Genomic DNA, 9,936 nt, shown 5'->3' with positions numbered 1-9,936 from the left:
CCCCCCCCCCCCCGATTGTCGCGAATCGCCATGACGACTTTTACGTGAGACCCATGAAGCGGTTTAATATCCGAACACCCCCCGATACCTCCGTCATTCCTTTAGAGCTTATCTATTTCTGCGAGACGTCAAAGCTGCGACGACGACGGTCATCTTTCGCACGGCGACGGGCAGGATGAAGCTTTTCATACTCGTGTCTGCCAACGAGAGAGACGAAATCCGATCGGGCTGACACACCTCACCAGCTGCGGAATTCTTTTGAGCGCGATCACGCATCACGCACGCTTTTCACGACCATTATATCACCGGTCAACGTCATTCGCTCGCTGTCCTTTGATGTTCTTCGCGGAATTTTAACGTAGAAAAAAGAGTGCATACTGGAAAAGAAAAAAAGGCACGGAAACGAAAAATGTTCACAATTAACGTTGCGTAATCCGTCTCGCGAGTATACACGGTATATTTTACGTGTATTTCCGCTCGTTACATTACGCATATATGTATACCGTACATTGACTATTCTCAACTTCGAGAAACTCTTAATGACGTTCACGACTATGCATCGCGCTGGTTTAGCAATTAAATCCTCTTAGCTTCCCAAAGCTTCATTAAGTAATTAACTAACAATTAACTGATAATTATTTTTGAAGAATTATTATCAGTTTTAAGTATAATTCAAGAGACCGCGTTGCGAAACTTCTGCATAATTCTCTTACATAATTCTTGGTTTCACCGCAAGAAAACAGTCGCGCGAAAAATTTCACGAGAGCGCCGGGGAGATGGAAATTCGGCGGCGCCCCTATATATTGTATTATGCGAGCGATACTTTAGGAGTTCCGTGGCGAGATGATGGCGACGAGGTCGACATCCGCCGCCGCGAACTAGAATACGGAAGGCAGGGGCGGGTCACGCCCCGGCGTTAATTATTAATTATTCCGGTCGATTCGGTTCCCGGCTAGGAAACGAAGTTATCTTCTTACCCGGCCGGCGCCAACGACGCCGCCATCGTCGTCTCCGTCTCCAGTCCTCGTCTCCGTCGCCCTCCGACGTCGCCGCTATCTTGTTCCCGTAGTAGACGAAAAGTCTTTACTCACGTAACAACGTGGCCGCGTCGCGAGAGATTCGGTATGCAAAGCGGCAGACACCTTCATCCGTCTATTATGTATGTACGCTATCGCGACCCATTTCCACGTCCTACGAATGCGAGTCGGAACGGCGCGACGCGGTCGATAGACGTCAGTATTTATTTAAGAAAAATCTCAGCAGCGCTCGCTCTTCGATCACAAAAGCTTGGAAAATACATGATACGGGAAAATTCGAGGAATCTATGGCGCATCCTGCAGATGAATTTTTCGTAAGAAATAATATTTCCCACGTTTTATCCTGAATTTGCAGATCGACTTTTAATTCAATCACTTAACTCCCTGCTTCCAATTATGATTATTGAATGATTCATTTTATCATTATTAGTAATCGCGCGTGAATAGAAATTCATGCACTTTTTAGATTCATGAAATAATGAAAGAAATCTAACTTTTCGTCGCAACGTCGTAGCAAAGATCCTTGTTGCTGACAAGAATAATTCGGTCCCTCGAGAACGCAATTTCTCTCGCAATTTCTTTCGCAAGTCCGTCGCTCTCTCGGGTCTGGTTAGAAAAAAGAAAATCCCGCGTGCCCAAGGGCCGACGGGTGAAAAAGAAAAGAAATGAGGAAAAAATTTTCAAGCATCGGCGAAGTGCATTGTCAGAATTCTAGCGAGTCGACGCGAGTATCTCTCACTCTCCCGGGATACTTCTTCTGAAAGCGCGATTCACCGGACGAGACTATTCGTACAAAAGAGAAGTGTATTGTACACCGAGAAGTCCAAGCTTATCCCGCACGGGTAGGTGAGTTTGCCTCGGGGTTGCGAGAGAATGAGGGTAAAAGTATACCCATGATGGTAGGAATACGAGACGAAGACAACGACGACGACATCTATGTCGAAGACGATAGTCCTCCGGAGAGACAGAGACAGGTGGAAAAGAAAAACGGTGCGTTTCGCGTCGCTAATCATGAAATTGTTACATGACTCGAGACATAATAACGAATTTGGCGTTTCAGTCTTGAGCTTAAGAGATCGTAAATCAGAAAAATTGCCTTAACTCTAGACAATACCTCGGACAGAGTTATCACGAACTCTTCATCCTGAAATTTTGTAACTTTCCTCTGATTTCCAAAGTTTCATGATTTTCTCTGATTTTTTAAAAGAATATTTTGAAATATTTTTGTATTTTCAATTTGGAAACCATTAAATATATTGTTAAAAATCAATTTGACATAGCAATGTAAATTACTGTTAATGTTTCTGACACTGCTTGCATTTTTAACTATTAAGTTGATAGCATTCCAAAACTGCGTAAGTGCACAAAGAAAAATATCTGGTTGAATTAACTGAAATTCTAATAAAGAAAATGAACGATCCAGAATTTTGCAGGTTAAGTCTAGAATTCTAGCTAGTAGATTTAACCAGAATTTTGGATCGTTCTCCAGAATTCCAGTTAATTCAACCAATCATTTTTCTGCCTGTGTGGCGTATATTAAACTTTTTTATAATCAAGAAACTTAATTTTCCAGTAAATTTGCAAATTTCCTTGACTTCTCTCTGATTTCTCTAATCGTTTTCAATTTTCCCTGATACGACAGTTCCCTGATTTCCAGTTTTTTGTGGGAACCCTGTCGGACCTACGGATTATACGCGTTCTCGCGAGCAAACACGCGGGCGTCTCATGCGAAGAGAAGGAAGACGGAAATTCGGACAGGACGAAAAAGACGGTATCCGCGGCAAAGAATTCCAGATACTTAAGATGCCGCCGAAGACGCGGCGGCGTTCGCTCGCGAGGAGAGCGAGGAATTCATTTCGTGTGCCGTGGAAACAGCGAGACGCCCGCCGTCGCCGCCGTCGGCTCCGCGCCGCGCCGTTGCAAAAACACGCGATAAATTATCCCGGAATCGCTGCGTCGACGATACCATCCATGCTGCATAAGTGATAAATGGTTGCTTTCGAGTATCAAACCCCCGACGAGCGACTCGGAATGTGAGAGCAGAAAATCGAGAGGGGAGGGGGGGGGGCAAGAGGAGGCAGAGGAAGAGATGCGACAAGGGTAGCCGCCTCCGGGAGAGCCACATGGGAAAATCCTCTCATTGTCATCGTGGCAATCGCGAAGCAATGCTGAGAGATGCGAATCAGCTATCTCGATACGCAAACTAACGAGACAAAGGTACTCCTTTGATGTGCGCTCAGTGTCGTCTGAGGATAACGTCACGTATGCGCGAGGGGGGGTATGAAGGAAGGCAGGAAGAAGGAAGTAAACGAGGAAACGAGCTTGTGGAAGGCAAGAGAGCGTGCCTTCTACCTTTGGCACCACCGTCGCGAACCGTCACGAATGGTCTCTTTCACGCTCGTTCGACGGCATTAACGAGACATCGTTATTCCGTACGGCGAGGCGGTTGGGAATCGAGCTCGGGAACCGATATCGATTATCCGTCGATTCCCAGTGCTACGTGCTGCCCTCAGCGGACCCCCCCGTCTACCCTCCGGGCCACAACTCCCCGACATCGACGTTGACGCCGACAGCGAGAGAGATCGGACGGCCGATCAATCGGTCTGTATTCGCGCGTCCGCGCTCCGCTTCGTTATTCCGCGCGGTTAAATTCCACGAGGCTTCTTTCCCTTTAATCGAATCCCGCAGGACGTCCCATACAAATATAGAAATATCTCCCGTAGAAACGTCGGATGTCGCTGAGTAAAGTTGAGACGGATAACTTTATTTATGGTCAGATTGATTTTTTTGTATCTCATTTTCTAATACATTAATCAATATTATATCATACCATATATTAATAATGTTACTTCAATGTATAATATATGTATAAAGTTATATATTTAATATATAAAATATACAAAATGTATATTATTCTAACGATTGCTAAAATAAGAAAGAATAACTAATATAACAGAAAAACCACGATACGAAAATAATAGATGTTTGTAAAAAGAATTTACGGAGTTTTTCTAAAATAAATTCGTTCATAAACTTTGACAGTGACGTTGCTTAGTGAAAAAGTAAATCGGATTATATTTTAATTAAAATAAGATTATTTTAGCATGAAAATGTGTGTGTGTGTGTGTGTGTGTGTGTGTATGTGTGTGAAATGCACAAAACCGTCAATAATTATTAGATCTTGGAGAACGCTGCGACTTGGAAAAAATAATAAAAAAGGATAATTTCTTTAAAATCACTGAAAAATTCGAATCTAATTTGAAGTGTCACAAAAGTATAATTTTTAATGCTTCGATTAGCAATGCAAATCTTACAAAAAAAAAAAAAAGAGAAAAGGCATTTATAATATTTCCATAAAAAATTTTCCTTCTTCGTTATCTCTTAAAAAATTCATAGTTTTACAAAGAATAGTTTTTTAAGGAGTATACTGGTTTGAAATTGTTATCGATTTACAGAGAAAAATAATTCGAGGGACAAAAGACAGTTAAAAATAAAATATAACTAAAATATTATGATAGAAATCTGTGTGTATTGTAATGATTCCAAAGAAATCTCCATCCCATTGCAATAAATAATATGCAAAATTTTCAGGATCTTTTAAAAAATCATATGTCGGTTGTATAGACGGAAAGAGCGCTTTGAACATATTGGAAGAAAATTTCACCGAGATTTAAAGGGCCATAGTGTAGAGCGTCTCCTTCCTAATGCCCTCCAGCTGGCCCTTTAAACTTTAAAGGCACTCGAGAGACCGAGAGTCCCGACCTGTGCCGGGAAGAGCAAACGTTCTTTGTCACAGTATGCAATACGTAACCGGTACTACTTTCAACCCGTTACAAGTCCTCACTTGGAAATTTCGGGACAAATATTATCTTACGTCCTTTAGGGGAAAAGGAATCGAGGCTCGGGGAGAGCAGACTTTTGCAAAATTAAGAGTAATATGTGCCCGACGACGAATGAACGTGGCAAATAGGAAGACTCGATGTAGGAGCAACCACTCGGTTTGATTAAAATTTTCAGAACTCTTCCCTTGCTAATTACGAGTCCCCGAGATACTTCACATTCTCTCTCGTTCTCGTTCGTTAAATACGAAAAGAACGCAACAAGAGAAAGGAGCGTGCGCTGATTATTCGTACAATGGTACGTGGCTTTCCTAAAAGCGTCGACCGAAAGATAGGAAAAGAATTTAATTAAATCATTAAATGTTTTGATTGTTAGACACACAAGTGACGCTAACTGTAATATTGCATATTATTATCTACGTCAATTTTATAATGCATTTAAAAATAAAAATTAATACCGAATTAACAAAAATCTAGACATTTAATATATATGAGTATTATACATACATATGTATATTATACACTAAAAGAAAAGATTGGCTGGAATATGGCACAGCATTTTTAATTGATTGTAACAGCCAATTTTTGGTTGCGTTAGCAATCCTATATCCTATCGAAATCTTATACTGACATTGAGGATAGGTTAATGCAATCAAAAATTAGCTGCTGCAACCAATTCAAAATGCTGTGCCATATTTTATCATTTACTTTGCTACAGCAGTCAATCTTTTCTTTCAAGGTACACATTATATGAATATTATATTTTAATACACAATAAACATTTACGAAAAATAAGAAACTCGAAATTGTAGAAATCCGTAAAAATATCTGACAATCTTTCTAATTTTAATTAATCGATAGATACGATTTATCAAGATGTATTGTAATAAAAATAAATGATAAATTAATCTATTTGATCGCTTGCTCTCTACTTAATTCCTATCTTCTTTCTAATCACGTTTTATTTTATGATTATAAAAGTAAGCAGTAGATTCGCTACTTGTTCGTTGACCCATTCCTGTCCAGCGTTTTTCAATTTGCAAACCAGTACCAGATCGAAAGAAGCCCGCAGCGCGATGCGATGAATCGGCTCTCGCGATCGCGCAGTTTCCCAACTCACGAACACGAAAGCCGCTCCTGCGGGAGTACTCGGGAACGGAAACGGTTTCCGTTGCCTTTCCCTCCTACCCGCGGACGCTTTTATCCCTTGCGATTCGATTTCTGTCTCGCCCTTCGCGCCTGCGAAATCCAATTTGCCCGTCGTAAGCTGACCCACGCGCGCGCACCATCGCAACGAATCCAGAGTGGATTTTCACAGTTTTCTAAATTCAAGGAAATGATCCCGCCGATTCTATCCCCGCCGTCGGAAACCCCGCTCTGCCCCCCGCCTCATCTTCTCACCCACGTCCCATCCCGAACGCGAACTAATCTCCGTCTCTCTCCAGCGTGCGCTCGATGATCGAATTTTCAGGAAAAGCTCAAAAATTGCCACGAACAAATCGGAAGCTGCGCGCGTGCCCCTAAACTCGTTAACCCGGTGCAAAAGCGCTACTTGTAGATATTTCCTTGAAGATATTTCGAAAAGCCGATTTTTCTCGGTAAAAGTCTGTATATATCATATATAATATTAAATATCAATAAATAACGTTAAATTTAATATTAAATATTAATAGATAATACAATTTTGCGATGATTTTTATTTAACGAGAATGAATAAGCTATGCTAATGAATTAAAGAACATTTGTGCGATTTTTATTTCTTGCATCGTAGTAATACGTACAACATAACGGGAAAAAAATAACAAAAGTAGAAGGAAAAAATAACGAAAAAAGAAGAAGTAATATTACACTGAGAAAAATTTCTTGTTGAAAATGACAGAAGATTCTGATCGTGCAGAATTCTGATTATCTCAATTAGAATTATAATAAAAATTCAACCAAAATTTTAATTATCAAGTGTAGACAGATTCTTTTTCCAATGTGACTTTTTATAAAATTCCGACAGCGATTTGTGAAGTCAATCTTTAATCTATGATTGAAGATATTAAAAAAACATCTCACAATATCACCAATAAAATCTTCATATCAGCTCCAACGGTATTAAAGATTATTAAATTCCTTTTTCCTATTGCGGCTATAAAGAGGCTTCGTGCATTTTGATACCAACTCGTAGATAGCTCAATTCGCGGCAGGATGCACGACTTAACGGAAACGCAAACCGCCATGCTTATCGAGCAAGGTTATCGTGGTGGTATCGCCACCAGCCCTGACCTGTTCTACGTGCCAAGAAGCATTGCGGCCAGCCAGCCTGCAAGGAGACGCTCGTGCGCGTAATAGAGTTCTCGGTAGCTAAGTCTAACGGATTCGCAAATAAATAAATGCGAGAGGATATATACGGGGGGGGGCCCCGGAATCGCGATAATAGAGAAAACCGTGTGCCGGTGCATTCCCCTCGTTCAACGAATAGAAGATACGGTCGACTGTACGTGATAGCACGCGTCTAAAATAAAACGAGATGTACAAAAAGAGACTGATATGGTATCGCGCAACCCTGAACATTCCATGTGGTAAGATCCCTCGGCTAATCTCGTCTCTCTCGTCTGCGACGAAAATTTCCACGTCACTCCGCTGTAAAATCCGTCGAGTTAATACCTCTATTTTCCTAACGCAACGCTTTTGCGTGCCTTTATTTTCTTAATGCAACACGCTAATCTTCTTCTAGGAAAGCTGCAAGAATATTACGTATGCGCGAACGCATGTTTTTAATCGGCCATTTGCAATTTGCATGCACGACTCTCTTCTGCGTCCGTTGCAGAAAAGATCTCGCAGTGTATTCTGCAGTGTCGAGTTAACCCGTGAGATTCTATCGGCAGCGATCCTCCCGGGTGTTCCGTTAAGCGACCTCGGCTCCTGAGGAGCACAAAGGAGATGATTTTTGATTCTCGCACATGCGAAATTTCATTATCTTCCCAGGGGAATCGGAGGCCCGGGGCCTAAGCCTGTTGTTGGCTTTTACGTACATGTCACATGCGCGGTTGTTCTTTCGGGTCCCGTGTCTCTAACGCCTTTATCGGGCGACAATATCCTGACATCGAGATCGCGTTACTGGTTCTTTATTAGCATATCAAAGCCGCTTCTCGCGGTAATGGGCACGCCTCTCGGGGTAGACATAAGCGTTAATCCTTTAACTCGATAGGACGAGTCAACTCACCGTCGTTGAAGGACTTCACGTCGAGTTGGTCGAGGTAATTCTGACATTGCTACGAATTCTGATATCCAAATAGTTTTTCGGCATGTTACAACTGCGTCATTTACCTCGTGGAAAGAACGATTTTGCAGTATCTAAAAATTTTTGTAGATACAGATTTGAAAATAATTTCTTTTAACTATCAAAATAATTATATAAGGAACTCGAGCATGATGAGAGCAATACTTGAAAAAGTTTAGACATTCCAGCAACCAATGAACATCCTAATTCGTACGTAACTAGTCAAGCCTAACAAAATGATTTTGAGATATCTATATCTAGCTAAAAATAAATGTTTATATACTTCAGTAAAACTGTGCTAATAATTTCATATAATACGTGTTAAATAGATATTACTCCTTTAATATAATTTCGTGACTATTATCGGTTATAAAAATATCCGTTTCAGTATCTGAATTGCGTGAATACGCGTAATGTTCAAGCGTGTATTTCAAGCTCTATTACATGAATGTCAAGATGCTACATCTCTCTTAAGTATCAGAATTGATCACAGTTCCGTAGATTGATTGAAAAAAAAAATCTCATATCTCTCGCGACCGGACGCGAGCCGCGTCGAGGGCAAACTACCAAAGAGGGTGTGTATTCGAGACACGAGACCGTCGGTTCATTCACCAAAAATTGGCACTCGTCCAATCAGCTGACAGGCCTCTCGTTTCCTCGTATAAAGCGAGGACGTGCGCGCGCCCGCAAAGTCGTCTATTTTTGGGACTCGGTGGTTTTCTATCTCTGCGTTACGAAATCTCTCCGCGACCATCTGCTTTTCTACAGCGTTTCTCAGAGACAGAGCGTTAACGGAATAATCGTTAAAATAATTTTTTCGACGAACGGAAATGTTTGGTTTTTTTACTAGAAAGTGAGGCAATACATTTAAATGCACGTGACATTTAAATGTTTCAGATATCCTAGGCTTATACATAGACGTGATAAAAATAGACTTCTGAAGTTGTCACTCTCTTCAAAAGAAGTGAGGTCATTTGAATCATATCGCTCTTTCTTTCTCTCTAAATATATTTCATAATCCAAATTGAAGAGAGATGCTGATAGAATTAAGGCACTGCTATAATTCAATTCTTTCTAACACGGCACAGACTACTAAGACCAGAAAATGTGCAGTCTAAACTTATTACTATCTGTAGGCAAATACAATAAAAAAATTCTCAACGCTTCCTTGTGCAAAAAATTCGTCTAAATGCGAATATGTTCTGCTATAACGTATGCTGTGAAAATTATTCAATGTTATCTCAATGAGCAGCGTTATATAAGAGTGACTCATGTAAAATTTAGATACTTTTTTTAATAAGCAGAGACTCGAATTTCAAAGGATTTAAATTTATGCATTGAAATGCCTAGCTTAGCCCCGTCAGACTTCCTGTTTTAACAACGTTATACGACGTATTAAACATTAACGCGCGAGGAGACGCAACAATGATACGTTAGTGACCGACGTGGTACAACAGATGCATCACGATGCATTTTATATGGAAAAGTGTCGGGCAAGTAGGTAAAAACAAAGTTACGCTTGATTGCAGTCTATAGACCATTTTCTGCCGCATAAGAGGATGATATTAATAAATTTCCGTTAAAAAAAGAAGCACGATTGGTAAATTCGCCACGTCACTCACAAAGGTTAATCGATACTCGGGTTTTATAAATGTAGGGGAAAAAAGTTTCGAACGCGAACTACCATTTAACCTCCCTCCATGGGAGTTGGCGCTGCGCTACAACGGAGGGCAGGATGGACGGGAATAGCAAGTTCACCGTAAAGTCCGATCGACAATTTCCGAGTCGTCAC

At 40.9% G+C, this 9,936-nt stretch overlaps 1 protein-coding gene across 2 annotated transcripts in view; it reads right to left on the bottom strand.

Annotated features, from left to right (window-relative positions):
* The window catches only part of LOC108750080 (growth factor receptor-bound protein 14-like), a 324,408-nt gene that overhangs the window by 116,910 nt on the left and 197,562 nt on the right, over positions 1-9,936 (bottom strand). The gene's annotated exons all lie outside the window — the stretch shown is intronic.

Source organism: Trachymyrmex septentrionalis, unplaced genomic scaffold (genome assembly GCF_001594115.1).
Source record: "Trachymyrmex septentrionalis isolate Tsep2-gDNA-1 unplaced genomic scaffold, Tsep1.0 scaffold11, whole genome shotgun sequence".
Lineage (NCBI taxonomy): Eukaryota > Metazoa > Arthropoda > Insecta > Hymenoptera > Formicidae > Trachymyrmex > Trachymyrmex septentrionalis.
The sequence above is the reverse complement of the archived record's forward strand: the minus strand, read 5'-3'. Positions and strand labels throughout refer to the sequence as shown.